This window comes from Monodelphis domestica, chromosome 6 (genome assembly GCF_027887165.1).
Source record: "Monodelphis domestica isolate mMonDom1 chromosome 6, mMonDom1.pri, whole genome shotgun sequence".
Lineage (NCBI taxonomy): Eukaryota > Metazoa > Chordata > Mammalia > Didelphimorphia > Didelphidae > Monodelphis > Monodelphis domestica.
The window spans coordinates 187,414,102-187,437,714 of NC_077232.1; the positions used below are offsets into that span (position 1 = coordinate 187,414,102).

At 33.4% G+C, this 23,613-nt stretch overlaps 1 protein-coding gene across 7 annotated transcripts in view; it reads right to left on the reverse strand.

Annotated features, from left to right (window-relative positions):
• Nucleotides 1–23,613, reverse strand: part of FBXW7 (F-box and WD repeat domain containing 7) — a 263,842-nt gene that overhangs the window by 181,012 nt on the left and 59,217 nt on the right. For 5 of the 7 annotated variants that reach the window (XM_007496236.3, XM_056802769.1, XM_056802767.1 and 2 more), the window contains exon 2: nt 3,916–3,966. The exons of the other annotated variants lie outside the window; for them this stretch is intronic. The gene's annotated coding sequence lies outside the window, so the exon portion shown is untranslated. The remainder of the gene's footprint in view (nt 1–3,915; nt 3,967–23,613) is intronic. 7 annotated transcript variants of the gene reach the window in all.

Consider the following 23,613-nt stretch of genomic DNA (forward strand, 5'->3'; position numbering starts at 1 on the left):
AAAGAAGAGAAGAATTGTCTGGTATGGTTTTTGAAAATTTAAATGAAAGATGTTCAAGTTTCAGTCCTAAATTTGGCACTAATGAGTTTCTTGACCCCAAATAAATCTTTTAATTTCTGAATCCTTTTTTCCCTTGTATGTGAAATATGGGTTATGATGTGCTAGGTGGTACAGTGAATAGAACTCCCTGAAGTCAGGAAGATCTGAGTTCAAGTGTTACCTCAGATATATAATGTGTGACTCTGGGCAAGTCGCTTAACTGCCTCAGTTTCCTCATCTGTAAAATGAGATGGAGAAGGAAATTGTAAACACAATCATTACCAAGAAAACCTCAAAAAAGAATCATGAAAAGTCAAACATGACTAAAAACAATTAAACAATTATATGTCTTTAACAGGGCATGTTTTTCTTTCATTCTCAGTGAGAAAAGAATAAGAAAAGCAAAATTTCTACTGACTGAATTCTTTTTTAATTAGAAAGCCCCTGTAGAAAAAGTCCTGAGGGATGTTATTTCCAAAGAATTACCAGAGGTCCATTGCCAAATAAAAAAGACTACAAACATTCAGAGAGCAGAACCAAAGAATCACAATCAGGACAAGATCTGACAATTTTTACTATAAATTAGAAATCTGGATACGCAATGTACCAAAAGGTAAAAGATATAGGTTTATAACAAAGAATAATTGACTCTGAAAAGCTGAGTATAATCCTAAAAAGGGAGGGGTGGACAAAAACAATCTATCAATGGAATAAAGGAATTTGAAGCAAAGCAGTCAAGAGAAAGTGAGAAAAAATAAGTTTGAGCAGCTAGCAGGAACTTTACAATGATGTAGTGCTAACATTCTAATGAGGGAGAAGAAACAAATGTCACTTAAAAACCTGAATCTCTTCAGAAGCAAGTGACAGTGAAATATGAAAAAGAGGTTTTAGGAGGAGACTGGTTCTCTTCTCAGGTTTTGAAGAAGGAAAACAGAAAAGAGGTACAAGGAATATATTAGTATAAAAAGAAGAAGAAAAGGACATTTGCTATTTGCCACACATGAAAAAAACTATGCAAATTTGGAAGAAGGAGTCGAAGAATGGATATTAGATGAACCTCATTCTTCTCTGAGATGGATAATGAATTAAACAGTTTGGTAAAGAATTATATAAAACTGAACTAGGAAATAAACAGGCATTAAGAGAGGGTGTGGTTAAGATAGCACTAAAATCAATTTACAGATCCCAAAGGAGAATGTAAGGGAATACCCTAGCAACCGGAGATTAACAAAAGAAAATGTGACATATGGATGAAATATTATTGTGCTTTAAAAAATAACAAGGAAAACTAGCTGGCAAAGGGGACAGAGTGTTGGGCCTAGAAAGTATAAGACCTGAGTTCAAATACAAGCATCAGATACTAGCTTTGAGACCATAGGCAGGTCACTTTTTGTTGCTTGTCTAAGTTTCTTCTGTAAAATGAGCTGGAGAAAGAAATGGCAAACTACTCCAATCTTTGCCAAGAAAACTCTAAATGAATTCACTAAGATTTGGGACACGACTGAAATGACTCAACAACAACAACAATTTCAAAGAATCATGAGTAGCATGAAATGATGCAGAGTGAACTGAGCAGAATCAGAACAATTCAAACATTTTAAAGAATTTAGAAACACTTAGAGATGCTGATGAATGCAATGACAAACCATGTATCCAGAAAATTTATAATGAAGTACATTACCCACTTCCTGACAGAAGTAATGAACTTAAAGGTACAGAAAGAGACATACATTTTAGAATAAAACAATATGCGGATTAATTTTACTTGTTAGGCTTTTATATTAGAAGGATTTTTTTTTACTCTTTTTAAATGAGACAAGGAAAGGAGAGATTAGCAATAATGACACACTCTCCCTCCCAAAAAAGGCATTCTTTTAAGAATAGAAATTCAGAGGGAAACACAGTTTAGGAGGGCAGAGTGTATCATTCAACTAGATTTTATCTTAAGGAGGATTTTAGATATGCGACACTAGTCCTGGAAGGATTTTTTTACCCCACAAAACAAAATATAAGATTTTATATTATATATAACACAAGTAACAAAGAAACATACATGGAAGTGTATCAGTGTATACATAAACATGAAAGGACATGAAGAAACAAAAGGAATAAATCAGCAAAGGCTTCTTAAGGACAAAAATTAGTCATGTCTAAGCATGTGGAAGGGCATTAAGGTTATAAAATGGTCAAGAAGGATAGCATGTTCAAAGAATCATAAAAAGACCAGTATGGTTAGAATAGACAAGAAATGAATAGGTTAAACAAACACAGTGAAGTAGATGACAGACAGCTTTGAATGCTACAACAAATAGTTTAAATATGAAGAAGTAAAAAGGGAGCTACTATATATATTCTTGAATGACACAATCAATATTGCTGAAAAATAATTATTTTGGTAGATATATTCAAGATAATCTATAGCAAGAAGATGATATATACAAAAGGAAGAATTGAGGAATAAAGATTTTAACTGGGGTAAATGATACTAAGTAGACATGATGATGAGATTTCATGATTAAAAGGATATGGAACATAAAGGGCAAACCTAAGTTAAAGTTAATTCTATGGGCACAAGTCCTGGGGAATAAATCTATTATTTTCTTTGAAGAAAGATCAGTAGATATCTATAAGAACTAATACTTTATTGCTATCAACTTTTAGAATCTCAATTTTTTTACGTTTCATTATATTAACTCTGTATAGATATGAAAACAATCTAGGTTCGTGCTATCAACCCAAAGAGAGAAATTTTATTATATTTCAAGGTGAAAAAAAAAAGATTCCTAAAGCACACAACTCCAACTTCATTGTAATATACAAACAACAGTGTTGGATATACATATGAGTATAGATAGAAAATTTTAAACTTCAAATTTATTATGAGATGCTGATTCTTACTATAGAATGTAGATGAAGATGCCAAAAGAATCAGAAAGAAATTATTTCATATGACAATACAGTTTAAATGACTTTATATGCTAAAAAGCCAATGAAAAAAACTGTTATAATTTAATAACTTAAAAATATGAATATACCTATATTCCACTATAACAAATAAAAACATTTTTGCAACACTATTTGGTAAAATGCATACTTGCAGAGATATTATCAGAAATGTTTGTAAAAATAGTATAGAAACCTTTCATTTAAAAGGATCCATCTGTTTAGAATAAGAATTAAAAGAATTTTATTCAGAATGCACATATTTCATTTTGTTGAAAATGAGCAACATCACTGTAGGGGATCATTATATTTCTATAAATTTATATTATTTTACAAAGATTTTTTTACCAGAAAATACCAAATTATATAATTTTAATTAAGGATTCAATAATCTATTATCTGAATTCTATTATTGTGAAGCACTCATATATTAAGTAATCAAATAATTAATGAGAAATAATAATGAGATAAATAAATCTGACCTACAGGAATCATTTTTATGAACTATCAGACTATTCAGGAATAAAACAAAAAAGATCATTGAAAATAAAAATGGAACTGTCTGATGGAGTTGAAAGATGAATTGTATCTAACAATAACACACTTTTAATCCAGTGACTTTAATTTGCACTTTCATAGGCACTAAAAATACAATCAGGAATTTAAAATTTATGAAATAATATTACTGCCTCTGATATGTAAATACAGACAATGTTGCTAGCTGCTATGACTGCATAAATAACACAAAACCAAACATAGCAGCAGCTAATACTAGATAAGTTGTCTAACTATGGAGTAAAAACCTGTTATAAAACCAGAAATAAAGCAAACCCTTTGAGCAAAATAGACTAAAAAATATTACTAATGCAATATAAAATAATGTCTTGTTACACAGTCATATTATTTATACCATAGTGAAAAATATATACTTACCGAATATTTGAGCAGTCTTTTCAAAGTTCTTTTGATGGTCTAAGAGCTTTCCTAAATAATAAAAAATCCAAAAAAATTACTTTTAAAATTTAAAGTTGACAAACAATCCAAGATATCATTTATAGTTACAAGAACAAAATGTCTTCTGTATTGTACTTTAAAACAGAGAGCACATTCTGAAACATGGAAACATGATAAATACAGTACATTTAGATAACTTCCCCCTCCTATGAATAATTGAGACTTATTACTACTGATCTAGTGGAACAACTAACATCATCAGAGAGTGGGTAGATAATGCTTACTATAGCCAAGAGAGCAAACTACCACAAATCAGGTGGGGAAATTATTGACTCTGGCACCAGCAAGCTGACTGTGCCTTTAGAACAGTTTTCATAAATCAGGAAGTCTGTGTGAAACTGATGTACATGAGCAATTTTTCTCCAGTATGGCTAAATTCCACTTCCCTAAACAGTACCTAAGAGTTCAAACTATGGCGCCCAATAAGTTTAACCAGATGCACTAAAATAAAAGGATTTCTTAAAAAGAAAAGATTCATAAATGTAAGTGGATAACTAAATAGCAAAAAACTTGGCCCTTAAAAAGGATATTCTAATTTAAATGGTCTATTCAAAGGAACATTAGCTATGCATGCTTAGCACAGTGCCTGGCACAAGCAGGTACTCGATAAATGCTTGATGACTTATTGGTGTTTCCATGCTTTAAAAGGATGGTCTGACTCTCTAACAATATTTTTCTAGGATTGTTGAGTTGTGATATGCAAGTTTCTAAAAAATTAAATTTGAGAGTGATCCAAAACACAATACATGGACACATAGTGGATATACGTAGAATGCAATACATTTTATCAACTAAGAATTCTTCAAGAGAAATGGCATAAAAATTGTAAGCAAAGAGATGTGTGACTAGAATAGAAAGTGGGTTGCAGAATATGGCAAGAAAGAGATAAAAGATGGATAGTCCACATTTTTTAAGCATTGGAGAACACACACACACACACACACACACACACACACACACACACGTCACAGCTACTACTTCAGGTTTTTTCAATACAACTCTAAACAACTGGATTGGCCTCTTAATAGGTCTTACAGCCTAAGGTCTCTCTTCACCTCAATCCAAATCTCTATCTACACTGTTGCCAAGTAATTTTCCAAAGTGCAGCTATGACCAAGTGACTCCCCTCCTTAAACTCCAATGGCTCACTATTGCCTCTAGGATCAAACAAAAACTCCCAAGTTCAACATTTTAAGTGCTCCATAATTTGTTTCCAACGTACTTTTCTAGCCTCATTACACATTACACCCCTTTTTGTTCTCTATACTCTAGGTAAAAAAGCTCATGCTAACAACATGACAATGGGTTCGAATCAAGAACACATGTGATACCAAGTGGAATCACGTGTTGGCTGAAGGGGGGGAAGAAAATGGTCTTTGTCTCTAATGAATAATGCTTGGAAATGATCAAATAAAATATTATTAAAAAAAAAAAAGCTCATGCTAGACATTTCTCTCCAGTCTCTATGCCTTTGTACTGGCTATTGTTGTTGGCTGGGGAATATGCCCTATCCCTTCTTTTCACATTCCAAAATCCCCATTTTACTTCCAGATGTAGTTTGAGTTACCTTTGAAAATAAAGTCTTTCATTATGCCCCCAGATATTAGTGTCCTCCATCCCAAACCCCTTTTTATTTCTTTTGAATTTATCCTGCATATGCTGTGTGGATAAATCAGAATATATGTTCTGCATATAACAGGTAGATATACCATATACTTGGTGTATATAAATACACACATATACAACTCCCCCCAGTAGACTCTAACTATGTTTCATTCTTTGTGTTTGTATTACCAATGCTTCAGTGCCAGGCACAGAGTAAGAGCTTAATAAATGCTTAATAGATCAAACATGGAGAAATGTGGCACAGGATGAAGGGAAGGTACCACAGAAGGAAAAACACGGACTGATGAGATTACAGAACTGTGAATTTTAAAAGTCTCCATTTTGGTCTAGCACCCAAAAATTGTGCACACCCACCTACACGGGCATGCGCTAGTCAATGACTAATCAGAAATAACTAACTGCCCACCTGGGCTGTCCTAAGCCAAGCTAGAGCCAACCATTGGATTTGTGAGACACAGGAAGAGAGGTAGGGAACAGCCTCTGAGATTCGAGGGACTTCCTGTGTAAGGAGCTAGGGGAGTTGGTGTTAGGAGCTTGGAGAGGGAGGACGCCCGCAGACAGCTTTCCTTCAGATCGGTCACGTGAGTTAAGGACTGATTCTTTCCACCTGGGCCTTTGGGCCTAAAACTCCCCCTGCCTTGGTCAGAGGTTGAGTAGCCTCTTTCCCTTTTCTCTTCTCTCCTTCTCTCCCTAACCTTTTCCCTACTCCCAGTGTGATTAAACCTCCATAAACCTCATTCTGACTTGAGTGTTTCATTTTAGGAATTTCATAAGTAAATTCCTTGGCGGCCATTGTTCAATATTACATAAATCCTGTACCCACATTTTAGCCATTACAATATTATAACCCTCTCACAGAGGCCTAAATTTCCCCATTACAGAACAAAGTATTAAAGTAAATTTAAGCATGGATTTATCTAATCATTTTTCATTAATGATTTCAGGAAATGTTGGTTTATCAGTTTAAAACAATCCATATATTCTATAAGCCCATGTACTAATATAAAAAAAAATCAGTGAATTGAATGTAAATCTGATCCCTTGACTTGTCATGGATTGGATTAGTTCTGGTTGATTCTAATAAACTTATTACTTGAAGATAAATTATGCATATTAATAATTAATGAAGCAAATAATTTTAAATTAATTTTATTTCTCCAGTTTTCAAGGATTTTTCCTTTCATCTCCCCCTATACCAGAAAAAGTCCTGTAACAAATGAGCAAAATAAAATTCTATATTTCCAAATCCAAAAATGTGTCTCCTTCTTTAGTCAGCAACAAATGACTTTATAAGCACTGAGAAAGTGATCATCAAATATTTCTGTTCTATTTACATGCCGTTATGTTGTTCAATTATGTCTAGCCTAACATAAGCATTGTGTGGTGGGTAGCTTAATGAAAAATCAAAGAAGTTAACTGAAATGTCTCAATTGCAGTTATCACCCTGGATTTTACCCCTTTAAAAGGAAGATGAATATTTTGTAGAAGAAAAAAACTGGAAACAAATCGTGTTACTAACAATTAAGGAATGACTGAATAAATTTCATCCTATGAATGGAAGAAATATGATACTAATGGACCATAAGAAACAACAAATATGAGGAATTCAGAGAAACTAAGGAAGATATGAATAACTAATACACAGTAACTGGGGATAAGGATTAAACCTGTGATTTCATTAGTACAGGCAATTCTTACTAGTAGAGGTCTACAACTTATACTATTAAGTTACCTAGAAATATCAATTGCTCATGAGTAGACAAAGTCAACATAATTAAAATGACAATCCTACCTAGTCTATTATTCAGTGTCATTCCAATTAAGCTATCAAAAAGGTATTTTATTTAACTACAAATAAAAATAATAAAATTCATTTGGAAAACAAAAGGTCTATTAAAAGGAAGGAATTAATGAAAAAATGTAAAGGAAGGAGGTCTAGAAGTAACAGATTTTGAACTAAATTATCAAGCAGTAATGATCAAAAACCATGTGCTACCTGCTAAGAATAAAAAAGCAGATCAGTGAAACAAAATAGACATACTACAAAGAATTATAAAAGACTCTAGTAACTGTGTTAGACAAAGGTAAAGATCCAAGTTTTTGGAATAAGAATTCACTATTTGGTAAAAATTTTTGGGAAAACTGGAAAGCAGTTTGGTAGAAATTAGATATAGACCATCATCTTACACCATTTACCAAAAAAAGAGACCAAAATGGATATGTGACCAAGGTAGAGAGAAATAAGCAATTTAGAAGAATAAGGAACATATTACCTATCAGATTTATGGATAGGAGAAGAATTTATGAATAAGGTGATAGAGAGATTGTGGAATGTAAAATGGATAATTTTGAATATATTACACTGAAAAGCTTTTGTACAAATACAAGTATCCCTTCCACATTGTGAGGGTTAGGGGCACAACATCCCTGTGATATGGAAAAATCTATGTAAAACTTTTTAGCCCTCTCTTCAAAGCAGATAAGTCTGATTTTTTTATGGAATATTTATAACAGCTTATTGTGAAATTTGGTTAAATATTTTATCACAGGCTATACATGAGTCAATGTTTAAAAAAAAACTTCTAGATTTCTAGCCTTTGTGTGCCATCTGCTGATGGCTGATTGTTTTTACTTATTTTAACTTTAAAGAAATTGTTTCTTATAGTATTCAAAGATAAAATACATTAACATTATGCAATACATCATACAGTTTATGCATGAGTTTCTAAGTATTTTCATTAAACATTTTCTGCAGCTCCCCCCAAATTCCCATTTATTTCTTATGCCAACCTACACTATGTCAAAACTGTGATGGCGAAACAGTTGCAAGGAATACATGTATATCTTTGCTTTCTTTTATTTATATTTTTATTCATTTATTTTATGTATTATATATAATAAATATATTTATATATTATAAATAATAACAACATATAGATATATTTTTTATTTTCTAAATCATTATTGATTAGAGAAATGCAACTCAAAACAACTAAGATATCATTTCACACCTATCAGACTGGCTAAAAGGGTAAAGGGAAAAATGTATTATATATAATAAATATATTTATATATTATAAATAATAACAACATATAGATATATTTTTTATTTTCTAAATCATTATTGATTAGAGAAATGCAACTCAAAACAACTAAGATATCATTTCACACCTATCAGACTGGCTAAAAGGGTAAAGGGAAAAATGACAAATGTTGGAGGGGGTATAGTAAAATAGGGATATTAATACATTGTTAATGGAATGTAGACCAATCCAACCATTTTGGAGAGCAATCTGAGATTATACTCAGAGTTATGAAAATGTGTATTTCTTTTGACACAGCAATACTACTATTAGGTTTATTTCCTAGGGTGATCAAGGAAAAGGGACAAGAAACTAAATGTTCTAAGATATTTACAGCAACTCTTTTTGTGGTAGCAAAGACAAGGAAAATGAAGAGATGTCCATCAATTAGGGAATGACTGGACAAGTTGTAGTGTGTGATTATAATGTAATGCTATTGTGCCATAAGAAATGACAAACAAGATGACAACAAAAAAGCCTGGAAAGACATGTGAAATGATGCAAAGTAAGCAGAACCAGGAGAATGTTGTACACTGTAACAACAAAAACATAGAATGATCCAACTGTGAATGACAACTATTATTAACAAGGTAAGGGTCCAGGACAACTCCAAGGAACCCTGACCAAATTAAAAAAAAAAAGGTATCAGCTGCCATGGAAAGAGCAAACACGGATCCAAATGCAGATTGAAACATGCCATTGTTCACTTTATTTCCTCCACAAATCTTTCTCTGGTGTAAGCAATATATCTTGTTTCACATCATGACAAACAGGGAAAATTGTATTATATCATATAATATGGCCCACATCAAATTGCTTGCCTTCTTGGGGAAGAAGAAAAGGGAGGGAGCAAGGGAGAGAACATGTAATCTGAAAAAAATAAAAATAATTTTTAAAAAGATATTAATACAGTAAACACTGCTAATTTTTTTTTTAATTTTAAGTTGCCTAGAGCCATGTTGGTGAACCTATGGCACATATACCAAAGCATGCTGGATGGGGGCTGCTCCCTTTCCCCCTCTCCATCAAGCCTAAGGGCATTTCTCCCATCACCTGCCCCTCTGCCCAGCAGCCCAATGGGAGTGCTTCCTCCCTCCTCTGTCTGGGGTAATGCAGGGGGCTCACATGCCAATAAGAATTGAAGTTTGGGCACATGACCTCTAAAAGGTTTGCCATCACTGGCCTAGAGTACAGTTGCATGGCCATTATTTTTAAAAGTGAAACTTGAGTCCTCACTTTCCTAATTCTATGGTGATACCAATTACTTTAATGTAATAATATAAAAAAACAACTGAGATATCAGATATCATATTAATGTAATCACCAATCATTCCCATAAAGACTGATGACAAAGTGTTTTTCTCTTCTCAATAAATAGGCAGGAGACTACAGTTATGGAAGCATATATTGTCAGAAATCTTCAGTGTGTTAGTTTTGCCAACTGTGTCTTCTGTGAAATATATTAAAGCAGGGATATCTTTCAGGAAGTACCTTCTAGTGCTCAAATTCTGTGATTGCAGTTTTATGATTCTTTATTACATGGGAGGGCTCATTAGGGCCAGAGACCTATTGGAAAAATGGAGATTTTTTTTTAGTGTGTGGTTTCTTTTAATTTAATAAACTGATAAGAGATTTAACAGTTTCTTTTAATTTAATAAACTGATAAGAGATTTAACAGTTTCAAATAAACATACAATTTTGAAAATATTTTGTAGAGCTGTGCTTCATTTTGTGTAACAGATAAATGCATCAAGGAGAAGTTGTGCATAAATTATTTTTAAAAATAATTATTTTTTCAATGAACAGGCATTTTTTTAAATGAATTTAGTGCGTGTTTTGGCAACACATATACTAAAATTAATTTATATCTCGCACCTCATTCGCTTCTCCCCTCCCTCCACTGGGCAAATAAAGAGCAAATGCAAAAAAATAAAACCCTCAATATAGAGTTGCATAGTCTGCCAAAACTAATTCCTACATAAGTCATGTCCAAAAATTCATGTTTCGTTCTGCATTTTAAGTTTATCACCTCTCCTGGGAGGAGGGGAATGCCATGTTTTTTCTTCATTCTTTTGGATTTATGGCTGATTTAGAGGTCTAAAGCCTTGCAAAGTTATTATTCTTTACAATGTGACTATCACTGTGTAAAGGAGTCTATTTCCATTCACTTTGCTCTGTATCTGTTCATAGAGCTCTTCCTAGTTTTATCTGGAATCGTTTCATCATTTCCTATGGCACAGTAATATTCCATTGCACTACACTACATTCAATACACTACAATTTCTTTAGCCATTCCCCAATAGGACACCCTTTGAGAAACTACCTTGCCTACCACAGAAAGAACTGCTATAAATATTTTTGTTCATATAGATCCTTTTCCCCTGATTTCTTTGGAGTATAGATCCAAGAGTAGTATATGTAGCTGGATCAAAGGATATGCACACTTTAGAGGAAACTAAATCTTCACCAATAATCCATTGTGACAGTACTAGGACCTCTGGTTCAACAGGTTTAAGTAAAAACATATCAAGACCATTTCTGTGAAAATGATAGATCTTAAGGTTATAGAGAACTGTATCTGACTGGGGTAGAGGAGTGAGGTGGGTCAGAGAAGATAGAATAGAGCAAAAGATAAAAGACTCTACAGGTACTGGCAGACTTTGACATTATAAAAATTCTGCAAGGATGAATTAAGTTACAACAAAATTGAGTTGGGGTTGCATTATGACAGAGGGCTCTCTCATTCAGGGGGCTACAGAACAAATGATGAATAAGATACTAAGCTGAAATCTAGAAGAATTGGATTCCTTGTCCTAGCTTTGCCCCAGCTATCTGTGTGGCTTCAGGCAAGGAACTTCACCTCTCTGTGTCCCTAAAATAAGGAAGCTAAACAAAATAATCGTTATAATCATTTCTAGATCTTAAAAATCTGCCATGGTACCAGATTTGTAAAGGAACTTTACAGAGTCCAAAATCTAACTTCCCTCTCAAAGTATGGATCCCTTCTAAAACACTCCTGATGGTTAAGTGATTCAGAGTCTACTTGAAAGTTTTCAGTGACATTTCAATTTGTCAAATATTCTCAAGTGCTTACTTAATATTAATATGTTAGACACTAAACAAAAATCAGTAATCTCTACCTCTAGATTTAAAAGAACTTGTACTAAAGAGGGAAAAATAAGGTAAGAGTATACAAAAGTATATAACTAGAATAAAGAGGGTAAAAGTTACACAGTGATATCAACAATCATATGCCAGGCACTTTGCTAAGGACTAGAGACAAGAAGAAAAAAGCAAAGAGGAGTTTACATTCTTAGTCATGGAGACTACATAAAAGTTACATGCAAGATACAGAGAATAGATACAAAGTAGCCTTAGTGAGTAAGTCACTAGCACCTAGATATACCAAAGGGGAGGAAAGGGAGTGGGGGAGAAGGGGATGGAGAATGCTTAGAATGGAGTCCTTTAAAAAGCCATGGATTCTATCTAAGCAGCACAGTGTCAGATGTCGGGGCCCTAGAGTCAGGAACAGCTGAGTTCAAATGTGACCTCAGACACTAACTCTGTGACCATGGGCAGGTCACTTACCTTGCTTGCTCATTTCCTGATCTACAAATTGAACTGAAGAAGGAAATGAAAAACTACTCCAGTATCTTTGCCAAGAAAAGCCCAAATGTGGTCAAGAGTCAAACGTAATGAGATCTATAAAAGAATTTAGTGAGAGAAAAATCAAGACCAAAAGTTTAGGGAGTTATTCACTCATTGAAACTTGGGAGGTAGTTAGAAAAAGATGAATTAGGCCAAACACACACACACTCACTAACTCACTAACTCACTCTCTCGCTCTCTCAATGAATGAAATGAAAGTAATCAGAAGAGGGCAGTATCAGAAAAGCTGAAGAGAAAAAATAAGATTAAAAAGGATGTGGTCAAAATTTTCAAATGCTGCATAAAGGTTATGGAGAACAAGGATAAGGAAATGGCCATAGGGAATTCAATGATTCACCTATATCAATATCAATAATATCACCTATATTTTCTAGGCAGACTATATTGTTGCAAAGATTTCTAAAGTTTTAAAATCACATAACTGTAGCGATTCTTTTTTTATTGACTGAGAATGGCTTAAGACTAGATATACACACATGGATTCCTTAAAGTTCTGTAATGTCTAGGTGCCTATGAGTTGGAAAATAATTAAATAAAATGTAGTATACAGATAGGATTAAGTATCATTTCATCATAAAAAACTATTAATGAGAAAAATTCAGAAAAACATAACAAGAAATGATACAAAGTCAAACAAGCAAAACACATACATGTATTATACATATACAACTACATTAATATAAATGAAAAGGACAAAAAACAAAATGAATACTGTGTAAATAAAAATAACTGGAATTGGACCCCAAGAAGAATTGAAAAAAAATCACTTTCTTTCCCGAGAGTCTATATACATGGAATATTCTATATTTAGTTGGACATAGTGAATGTGCTCAAATAGTTTTGCTAAAGGTAAAGATCCATTTTAACTATACAAATATTCATGGAAGCATTTTTTTGTTGCAGCAAAGAATCATAAACTAAACTAGTGTGACCATCAGTTAGAGAATGGTTGAGGGGAAAATGGTATATAATATATAGGGATAATAATTAATGGTAAGACAATGAAGGGGATGGATTCTGTAAATAGTAGAATTATAGAGATAAGAGTAAGTTTTAAGAGAAGTTGAAGGTTGTCTTCAAGGTGCTAACATGGGCACACTCTAGGAACTTTGGAGAGAGGATTCTGGAATGCAGGAGGCAGGGGAGGAAGAGTTTAGAAGGTACAACTGGGACTTCCTGTCTAAGCTAGGAAAGGAAGAGTTGCTTCTGTGAGCTTTCCTACCTCAATCCTTTGGTGGATGAAGGGAAACCGTCAAACGATTTTCCTGAGGTTCCTGTTTAGCTGGTGAACATCCTGGAGAAAAATTAGTTATCCCTGTTGTGTGTGTTAAATTGCCTGGCAATTTTACCTTCAAATCCTGACTCTTGGACTCTGAGGATTTTACTCAGGATTCAAACCCAGCTGGGTGGACTCAGCCATTTTGGGTCCACTCTTAGCACAATTTGGAGAAAATTTTGAGAGAAATAACTGAATCAAAGTAACCTGGGAAGACTTGTATGAACTGATATCAGCACTTCATCACCATAAAGAAAAATAATTTTGAAATACTTTGAAACTCTGATCAATATAATGACAAACCAAACTCTAGCAGACTTTAGTTGAATCATGATTCCCATCTCTTGACAGAGTTAATAAAACTACTGATACAGAATGAGAAATACATTTTTCAGATTGGAATGGTGTATAGATTTGTTGATCTTGCTTACATGTTAAAAAGAAACAACATGTATATAAGGAGGTCTTCATATAAAATTCCTTTTTTCTATTCTTTATACATTGTTTTTCATGTATGTAGATTTTTTTCAAATTCAAAATAACCCCCCCAAAGTTTGTTTTGTTTAAAACAAATAGCAGTCTAGGATGAGTGTCAAAAATTAATCAAATACATACAAAACAAATCTATATTTGGAGTGACAATTCTGAAGGCATTCAATTCAACTCTCAAACTGACATTCTGACAATGCCAAAAGAATGAAAAAGATCACCAATAGTTCTTTTACTCAAAAAGGCCTACCAAGAAGACATCAACAATGTCTTATTTTTCCATCTCTACAAAAATATTTGAAAAAAGTCTATATGTGCAAAGAGGGTATCCTTAATTTAAAATGAGATTAAAAAACAGGTAGGATTTTGCATATAATTTTCAAGAAAAGACTACATCTTTGGTGTAAAGAATATAAAAATCACCCACATTTGATTTTTTTAAAAACTGACTTAGTAAAACAAAATGCAGCTCCTAAAGACTCTCTTCAAATGTATATAACAATTTAAATTAAGGATTTTAAATTTATCATTTCACTTGATCCTTTCAAAGACCATACTATAAAGAACCACAGATATGACACTCATTTTACACATGAGAAAACCAAGTGAGGTGGCTGAATTTTTTTTAAAAAACTATTAACAAAAGTGACATTTGAACCTTTCATAATCTCAAAATCAATAATAGATCTCTCACAATTCTAAGTCCAGTGCTCTTGCTACAACACCATACTTCTTCTCAAAGTGTCTCCAACACAAGTTAAAAATCACAAAATACTATGACAGATAGGATCACGTAGATTTTTTTTCTTAATCCTATTAGCATCAACATCAAGTGAGGGGAAAAAACAGGTAGATATGGGCATAAGTAAGATATTACCTGTAAAAAATACTTTGTGCAGAGTCCAAACAAAGTACAGATAAAATAATATATGTCAATAGCAAAATTCTTCAAATCAAAATCTTTTTGCAACAAATACCACAACAATATATTGCTTCTAAGCAGTTAAGTGGCACAGTAGATAGAACACTGAGTTTGCAATCAAGAAGACATCTTCATGAGTTTAAATCTGGCCTCAAACACTTGAAAGCTGTGGGACCGTGGGAAAGTCACCTAATCCTATTGCCCCAGATCCTCATCTATAAAATGAGTTGGAGAAAAAATGGCAAACAACTCCAGTATCTATGCCAAGAAAATTCAAAACATGAAGTCACAAGACTTATATATGACTAAAACTGAACAATGTTGACTACAATAAGATCTATAGGCTGAATATTCCTACTGAAAAAAAAAATGAAAACACATATAGCATAGATTGCTGTGACAATTGGATAGACTATCTCTAATATACATATGCATACATGCATGTGAGAATATATACATGTCTGCCTATATGTGTAAGTAGGCAATGCAAATGGACAATGATCTAGTTCCAAGACGTCACAGAAAGGAAATTTTAGGCTGGGATCACATTAGAGAAACTGCAGTGTTTTCAACAATCCCAAATTGTTCACTGCCCCTAAAGCTTTCTTAATGCCAGCATTCCTCTAGTGAAATTATTATATCTTCAAGTTCCACCACTATTTCCTTAAGTAAGACAAACTTACAAATAACTCAAGACAATAGAAAGGTCAAAATACATTGCAAACAACAACTTCAGGGCAAAGGCATTTATGCAATTGTGCATAAAAAAGAAATACAGAAGACATATATGACTGAAAAAGGCAGGTTGGACACATGCCTGAGAGAGATAACAGTTGGATCATCAAAGTGTTATAGGAGTATCCATAAAATATTTTTTTTAAAAAACAGAATAAATCCTCCAGTGCAATTGATAATTTCACCACAAAAGATTTATGGAACATGGAAAAGGAAGAATAAAGTTTGGTAAAATTCTTCTGCAGGCATTATTTTATCTACTAATGAAATCTACTTTCAGAAGGACTTTCCATTCTCACTTCCCAGATACTTAAATATAATCATCTATTTTGAGCCAAATAATTTTAGGTGAAAAAAAAATATCTATTAGTAAAAAGAAGTATGTAACATAGAACAGTGGAAAGCGCTCTCTGGACTCTGTAAATAGAGGACAATAGCTGAAATTCCTTCAATAATGGTTTATTATCTGTATAACCTCAACAACTGATTTACTCTCTCTGGGCCTCAGTATTCTCATCTGTAAAATGAGGGGGTTGAGCTAGGTACCCTTTAAAATTGCTTTCCTATCCAGATCCTAAGACCTGAAAATTGAAAATGTGGCAGGAACTCCTAAAAATTATTCAGGCCACTGAGTACCAATTTCTTCTGCCCAAAGATTAGACATCAATATTTTAACTGAATTTTAACATTTTTGAACCACTAAATTATCAAAATACTTTACATAAGAAGGTGGCTATTTCAATGAAAAATATACCATCACTTTACATTTAGAATTATTTCTCTCATAAAGAAGTCAAAGTATATCATTTCTGCTACTTTTGAACTCAAAATTTTTGTGACTTATACACATCTTTACTTTCAGTGAAGATGAAGAATAAGATGTAAGAAGTCAAGAAACATTTAGTGATGCCTTCTGTGTGAACTGTAATAACTGCTAGAAATACAAAGACAGACAAAGAAAGCAGTCCCTGAACTCAGAGTCTAATAGGGGAAGCAAAATGAAAATAACTGTGCAAACACGATCTATACGAGATAAACTGAAGATAACAACAGAGAAAAGGCACTACCATTAAGAGGGAAAAGAAGACTTTTAGCTAAGACCTGAAAGAAGTCAGGGAAGCCTGAAGATAAAAGAAAGTATTCCAAGCATGAAATACAGCCAGTGAAAAGTCATGGATTCAAGAGATGGCATGTTTTATATAAGGAACACCAAGGAAGTCAGTATCAGGGGTGAGGTGGAAGGAGAGACTAATGTTAAGAAGACTAGAAAGATGAAAGGTTATAAAGTACTTTAAAATGTGTCTTTATATTTAGTTAACATTCATATAGTTCCTATTATGCCAGGCACAATGCTAAGCACTTTACATTTATTAATTCATTTGATTATCACAAAAAATGAGGTAGGTACTATTGTATCCATATTTTAACAAGAAGGAAACTGAGGCAAGCAATCATTGAGTGATTTGCCCAGATAGTATCTAGTATCTGAAGCTAAATTTGAACTCAAATTTTCCTGACTCCAAGCCCATTATACAACCTAGACCTTATTTGATCATGAAAAGGATAAGGAGTTACTGGAGTTTATTGAACAGGGAGGTGATTATGGTCCAACCTGTACTTTAGAAGATCAACTTAATAGTTGTGAGGAGGGAATGATGTAAGGGGAAAACTTGAGGCAAGAAGAGGAAGTAACAAAATGTGGGACTGGGATGAATGAAGATCTGCACCTAGGCAGTGACAGTGTCAGGAGAGAAGGCGGTGTGTATAATATATATATATATATATGTACAAAAATGTTGCAAAGCTAAAACTGACAGACTTTCGCAACAGATTGACTATTAAGTGTGAAAGGAATTGAGGAGGTATGGAGTCCAGATGAATAAGAGGAGAGTGGTACTCACAACAGTTATAGAAAAGTTAAAAAGGGCAGGGGGTAAAATAGTGAGTTCAATCGGGGATGTTGGATTTCAGATGTTTACAGGACATCTAGTTTGAGATGTCTTGACAGGCAATTGGAAAAATACAAGAAAAGATGTCAAATAATTTATCTAAAGTCAAACTGATGTTGGAACACTCTTGACAACTAAAGCTACACAAATGTGAACTGTTCTGTTTACAAACTATTGCTATTTCAAATTGACTTTAAAGTGAGGAAGAAGGCCAGAAATTTATAATGGATTCAGTTAGCAGATTTCAGAACTTTCTGCCTATACAAGAATATAAAGAAGGTCCTGGTTATACAGATTGCCACTTCCTACCTGTGTAATTGCAAACAAGTTATCTCATCTCTACTGGCTAGCCCCAGTTTCCTCCTCTTTGAAATGAAATAGGTGGTCAAACTAGAAAACCTCCAAGGTCCCTTCTAAATCTGTGATTTCAAGGTTATGTATGGCAATTCTTGAGGCCAAACATCAATCAAGTTGTCAAAATAAACCTACATCTGCATGGTCTCAATTTATTTTCCCCAAGACGTGGTTTATTGCCAACTTTAAATTGCCAAGTAATATATGCTAACTTCTCTGCAAAACTTTACAATTCTAATAATTGGATTTCTTCTATTTTTCAGAATTTGGCACAAATGAAATAATTTTTCTTTGAAAAATGAAAAGGGTAAAGCAAGAAATTGAGAAAGGGTTCTTTAATGTTTCTTTCCTTAACATAATCCTGAGCCAGGTTTTAAATGGTAGTTATTTTTTTTTAATTAGTTTTAAGGGAACATAAGTATCCAGAGTTGACTTCACTGGTGTAGGAAACTCTCTGTGGAAACTCCCTCCAGTGATGTGAATCATCTGCAACTGAGTCTTAGAAAGCTGCTCCAGTCATTGAGAGGTTAAGTGATTTTTCCCTGGGTCAGACAGATTCTAGGTAATCCTGATTCCAAAGTCAGACCCCTTTCAACTATGTCACACTCTGCCTCACATTTTCTTAATGCATATAAGGCATTTGTATTTTGTAATACAGACCATGCACATATGAATAAAGAACAAAAAAGTCCAAAGAATCCAAAAGTACTTAACCCAATTTTCAATTAAACAATTCATATTGTGCTAGTTAAATACATTTTAATTTTTTGTGGGGGAGGGGAAATAGCATCACAGAATTCAGTTCTGTATAATAAAACATTTTAGAATGACAACTTAAGATAGCACCATTTACTTGACATGACTACAAATAATTTTTTGAATAAATTTTACTCAAGTAATTCACATTTTGATGTTCACACTGAAGTATTTATCTGAAAGTCTATAAATACCTTATCATGGTAAGTAATATGTGAATGAATGTTATGTGGGATTTTTGTTTTAAAGAAGTATGTTGTATCCCTCCACATAAGCAGCATGGTAGTGGGACACACACACACACACACACACACACACACACACACACAAGCATATATGGAAGATCAGGGTAAGTAGTAGTTCTGAGCTCTTGGCATTCAGTCTGGTGAATGCTATATAAAAAGACAGGGCACAAAATAGCTCAGGAAATAGAGCAGTACAATGAGCAATTTTGCAGCAACTAGGTTCTACAAGACAGAAAATTGTCCAAAGCAATATGAATTACTTTCTACTACCTAATGCTCACTTAGTTTGGCTAAATGTTGTATTTCATGAATTAATCCAAGCCACAACTCAGATTATTAAGATACTTTTAGTTGACCAGAACCCTTTTATTTGATAGTGCCCAAAACTTGAACAACCAACTCTACTACTCCAGAGTCAAAACTATGCCTGGTCCAACTTTGTGAGGAAAGATAGATAAGACAGTCTAATAGTCACCTGCTGGAGGACAAGGAAGTCAGTCTCAGGGAAAGGATTCTTAGAGAGAAGAAAAGAACAGTTCAGTAGCTAGATACTTTTGGACCATGCTGCAAAGAGGTACCCTGTCCAAGAAGGCAGAACCCTGAGGCAAATCTTTCAAATATTCCTCTGCTTTCTCCCAAACAATGAAAGGTAATATGTGTGAGTTGGGAAAAATGCCAGATTTCATTAACCATCTCAAATTATATTCCAATGCAATGCCAGAAGTTAAACATTAAAATATTTACCTTCTCAAGAAAGCTTGTCTAACCTCTTGGGCTTTAGAAACAGTAAACTCAAAAAATCATTTGAAATAGTAGTCACTCTCCACATAGTCTGCTAATATGGTTTAAAAGGGGGAAATTAATTTGTTTTACATTTTTAAAATTAGCTAAATTAAAATTTTTTAAGTCAAACAATAACAATAGCTAGGATTCGTATAGTGCTTTTAAGGTTTGCAAAGTGCTTTACAAACATTATCTCATTTGATTTTCATAACCATGCAAGGTAGATACTATTATTATCCCTCTTTTATAGATGAGGAAACCAAAGAATACAGAAATTACAGGACTCGTCCAGGGTCACAAAGCTAGTAAAGTTGATTTGAACTCATTTTCCTAAGACTACAACCAGTGCTCTCTCTATCATGCCATCTAGCTGGCTCTCATAAATTTTAAACATAGATATCAAATTTCTGTTATTTAAAGTTTTATACTTAGTTCTTTATGTTATTTCATAGGAAACCTGTATTTTCTAGGTATGTTCTAATTTTTTTCTGGTTTTCTTAATACTTACAAACAATTAAACATTCCCAATTTTTGAAGGGTCTTGTTAGCTACCAGTTCATAAAGATGGTTAATCTCAATAAAAGATCACTGAACATATTTTAAGAATCATACACTATAACCAAATGGATTTTGTACCAGGAATGCCAGGATAGTTCAATATCATTATCAGCATAATTGGTCGTATCAGTAACAAAGCCAACAGAAACCATATGATACAATAGATGCAGGAAAAGCTTTTGAAAAAAAATACAACATCCATCCCTATTAAAAACATTAGAGAACACTGAAATAAATGGAACCTTTGGTAAAATGACAAATGGCATCTAACTAAAACCATCAGAAAACATTATAATGGTAATAAGTTAGAAGTCTTTCCAAAAAGATGAGGAGTGAAGCAACGATGCCCATTATCACCACTACTTGTATTGTATTAGAAATGCTAGCCTTTGAGCAATCAGAGACATAGGAGAAATTGAGGGAATTTGAATAGGTAACAAGGAAATAAAGCTATCACTCTTTGCAGATGATATGATGGTATACTTGAAGAATCCTAAAGAATCAACCAAAAACTAAATGAAACAATTAACAACTTTAACAAAATTGCAAGATATAAAATAAATCCACATAAATCATCACCATTTCTCTATGCAACCAATAAAGCCCAACAAGACAGAAAGAGAAACCTCATTTAAAATAACTGTATACAATATAAAATGCCTGGGAATCTATTTGCCAAGACAAAACCAGGAATGATATAAACAAGAACTACAGAACATTTTTCACACAAATAAGTCAAATTTCAAAACAACCGGAAAAACATGATTTGCTCATGGGTAGGCTGAGTCAATAGAATAAAAATGACAATTCCACTTAAATTAATTTACTTATTCAGTGTGATTCCAAGCAAACTATCCAAAAAGTATTTCATAGAGCTAGGGGGAAAAATAACAAAATTCATCTAGAAGAACCTATACTATCAAGAAAATTAATGAAAAAGAAAATATGAAAGGTGGCTTAGCTGTAGCAGATCTCAAACTGTATTATAAAGCAGCAACCATTAAAATAATCTGGCTAAGAAATAGTGATGGACCAATACAATAGATTAGGCAGTCAATACACAGTGGTAAATAACCACAGCAACCTAGTGTTGCTGATCCAAACTTTTGGAAAAACTCACTATTCAACAAAAACTACTGGGAAAACTGGAAAATAATATGGCAAAAACTGGGCATAGACCAACACCCCATACCATATACCAAAGTAAGGTCAAAATGGATATATGATTTAGAAATAAAGGGGAGCCCAAAATAATTTATCTGTCAGACCTATGATATGAGAAGAATTTGTCCAAACAAGAAATAGAGAACATTACAAGACATAAAATAGTTGTCTACATTAAAATAAAAAGGGTTTATACAAAGAAAACCAACACAACCAAAATTAAAAGGCAAACAATGAATTGGGAAAAATTCTTTATAGCAAGTGTCTCTGACAAAGGCCTCATTTCTCAAGTATATAGAGAACTCTGTCAAATTTATAAGAATACTATGCATTCCCTAATTGACAAATGATTAGAGGTAATTTTCAAATGAAGAAATTAAAATTATCTTTAATAATATTTTTCATATTATTATATTCATACATTCATTCATGTTCCATATCACTATTACTTAGAAAATGTGAATTAAAACAACTCTGAGGTACCACTTCATATCTATCAGACTGGCTGACATGGCAAAAAAAGAAGAAAATATAAATGTTGAAAGGGAATTGGAAAAACTGGGACATTAATACACTACTGGTGGAGCTGTGAACTGATATAACCATTCTGGAGAACAATTGGGAACCAGGCCCAAAGGGCCATAAAACTGTGTGAATCCTTTGATCTAGCAATACCACTACTAGGTCTGTATCCCAAAGAAGTTAAAAATAGGAGGAAAGGCCCTACTTGTACAAAAATATTTATAGCAGCTCTTTTTGTGGGAGCAAAGAATTGGAACCTGAAGGAATGTCTATCAATTTGGGGAATGGCTGAACAAGATGTGGTATGTGATTGTAATGGAATATTATTGTGCCCTAAGAAATGACAAAAAAGATTATCACTAAAAAAATTGACAGATTTATATAAAGTGATGCAGGGTGAGGCAAACAGAACCAAGAGAATGTACACAATAACAACAATAGCATATAATGATCAACTATTAATGACAACTATTATCAACCAGGCAAGGATTCAAGAAAACTTCAAGGGACTCATTAACCAAAAAGGCTATCTGCTGCCATAAAATGAACATGCGAAATCCAAATGCAGATTGAAACATACCATTCTTTCCTTTATTTTTTCCATGAATTTTTCTCTAATGTAAGCTATACATATCTTGTTTTACAACACAATGAACATGAAAATATGTAATGTATAATAACAAATGTACAACCTACATCATATTACCTGCCTTCTTGGGGAGGTAAAAGGGTTGTGAAGGAGAACATGTGGAATACATAATGTCAGAAAGCAATTATTATAAATCATATCTACATGTAATCTGGAAAAAATAATAAAAGGGAAAAAAATATAAGATCGCTGAGATAAGTCAATTCAACCCAAGTTCATAGGATCGTAGATATAGAGCTGGAAGAGATGTTAAGACACTTAAGGACAATTATCTTCCAAATGCCACACATATAATAAAAGTCAGAAAAAGAAACTGAAGACAGAACATGACACACTCCAAGCATTCAAAATCCCTTCCAAGAAATGTATTAACTGCTCTTCTTGTGGTGGCAAAGAACTGGAAATTAAATTAAAGGGATGTCCATCAGCTGTGTCATTTCAGAATCTCAGGGATAGGTGGGGCACCTGTAAGTTTTCAGTATTTCCAAAGTGATTTGATCCAAGTAAAGTCTATTTGCCTCTCTGGTCTGAACTCTAGTAGTAGGCTACTGTTAAATTTAGTCCCTGTCAGACAGTTAGAAAGCTGTACTGGTTTGTAGTGGCAGAATTCTATGCTCCCCTTTTCTCTGGGACTCCTGCCTAGGTTATTCTTCTACTAATTCAGCTATATGCTAGAAGTGAGACCCTGTTCTGCTTCTGGAGTCTGAGTCACTGCTGCTACTGGCTTCTAAATTTCCTCATTTCTCAGCATATGGTCCAATGCTTCCCTACCTAAGAATACCACTCCCATGCACAGGTACTTTCATCAGTCTGTCCTAAATGTGTTAACTGAAACCA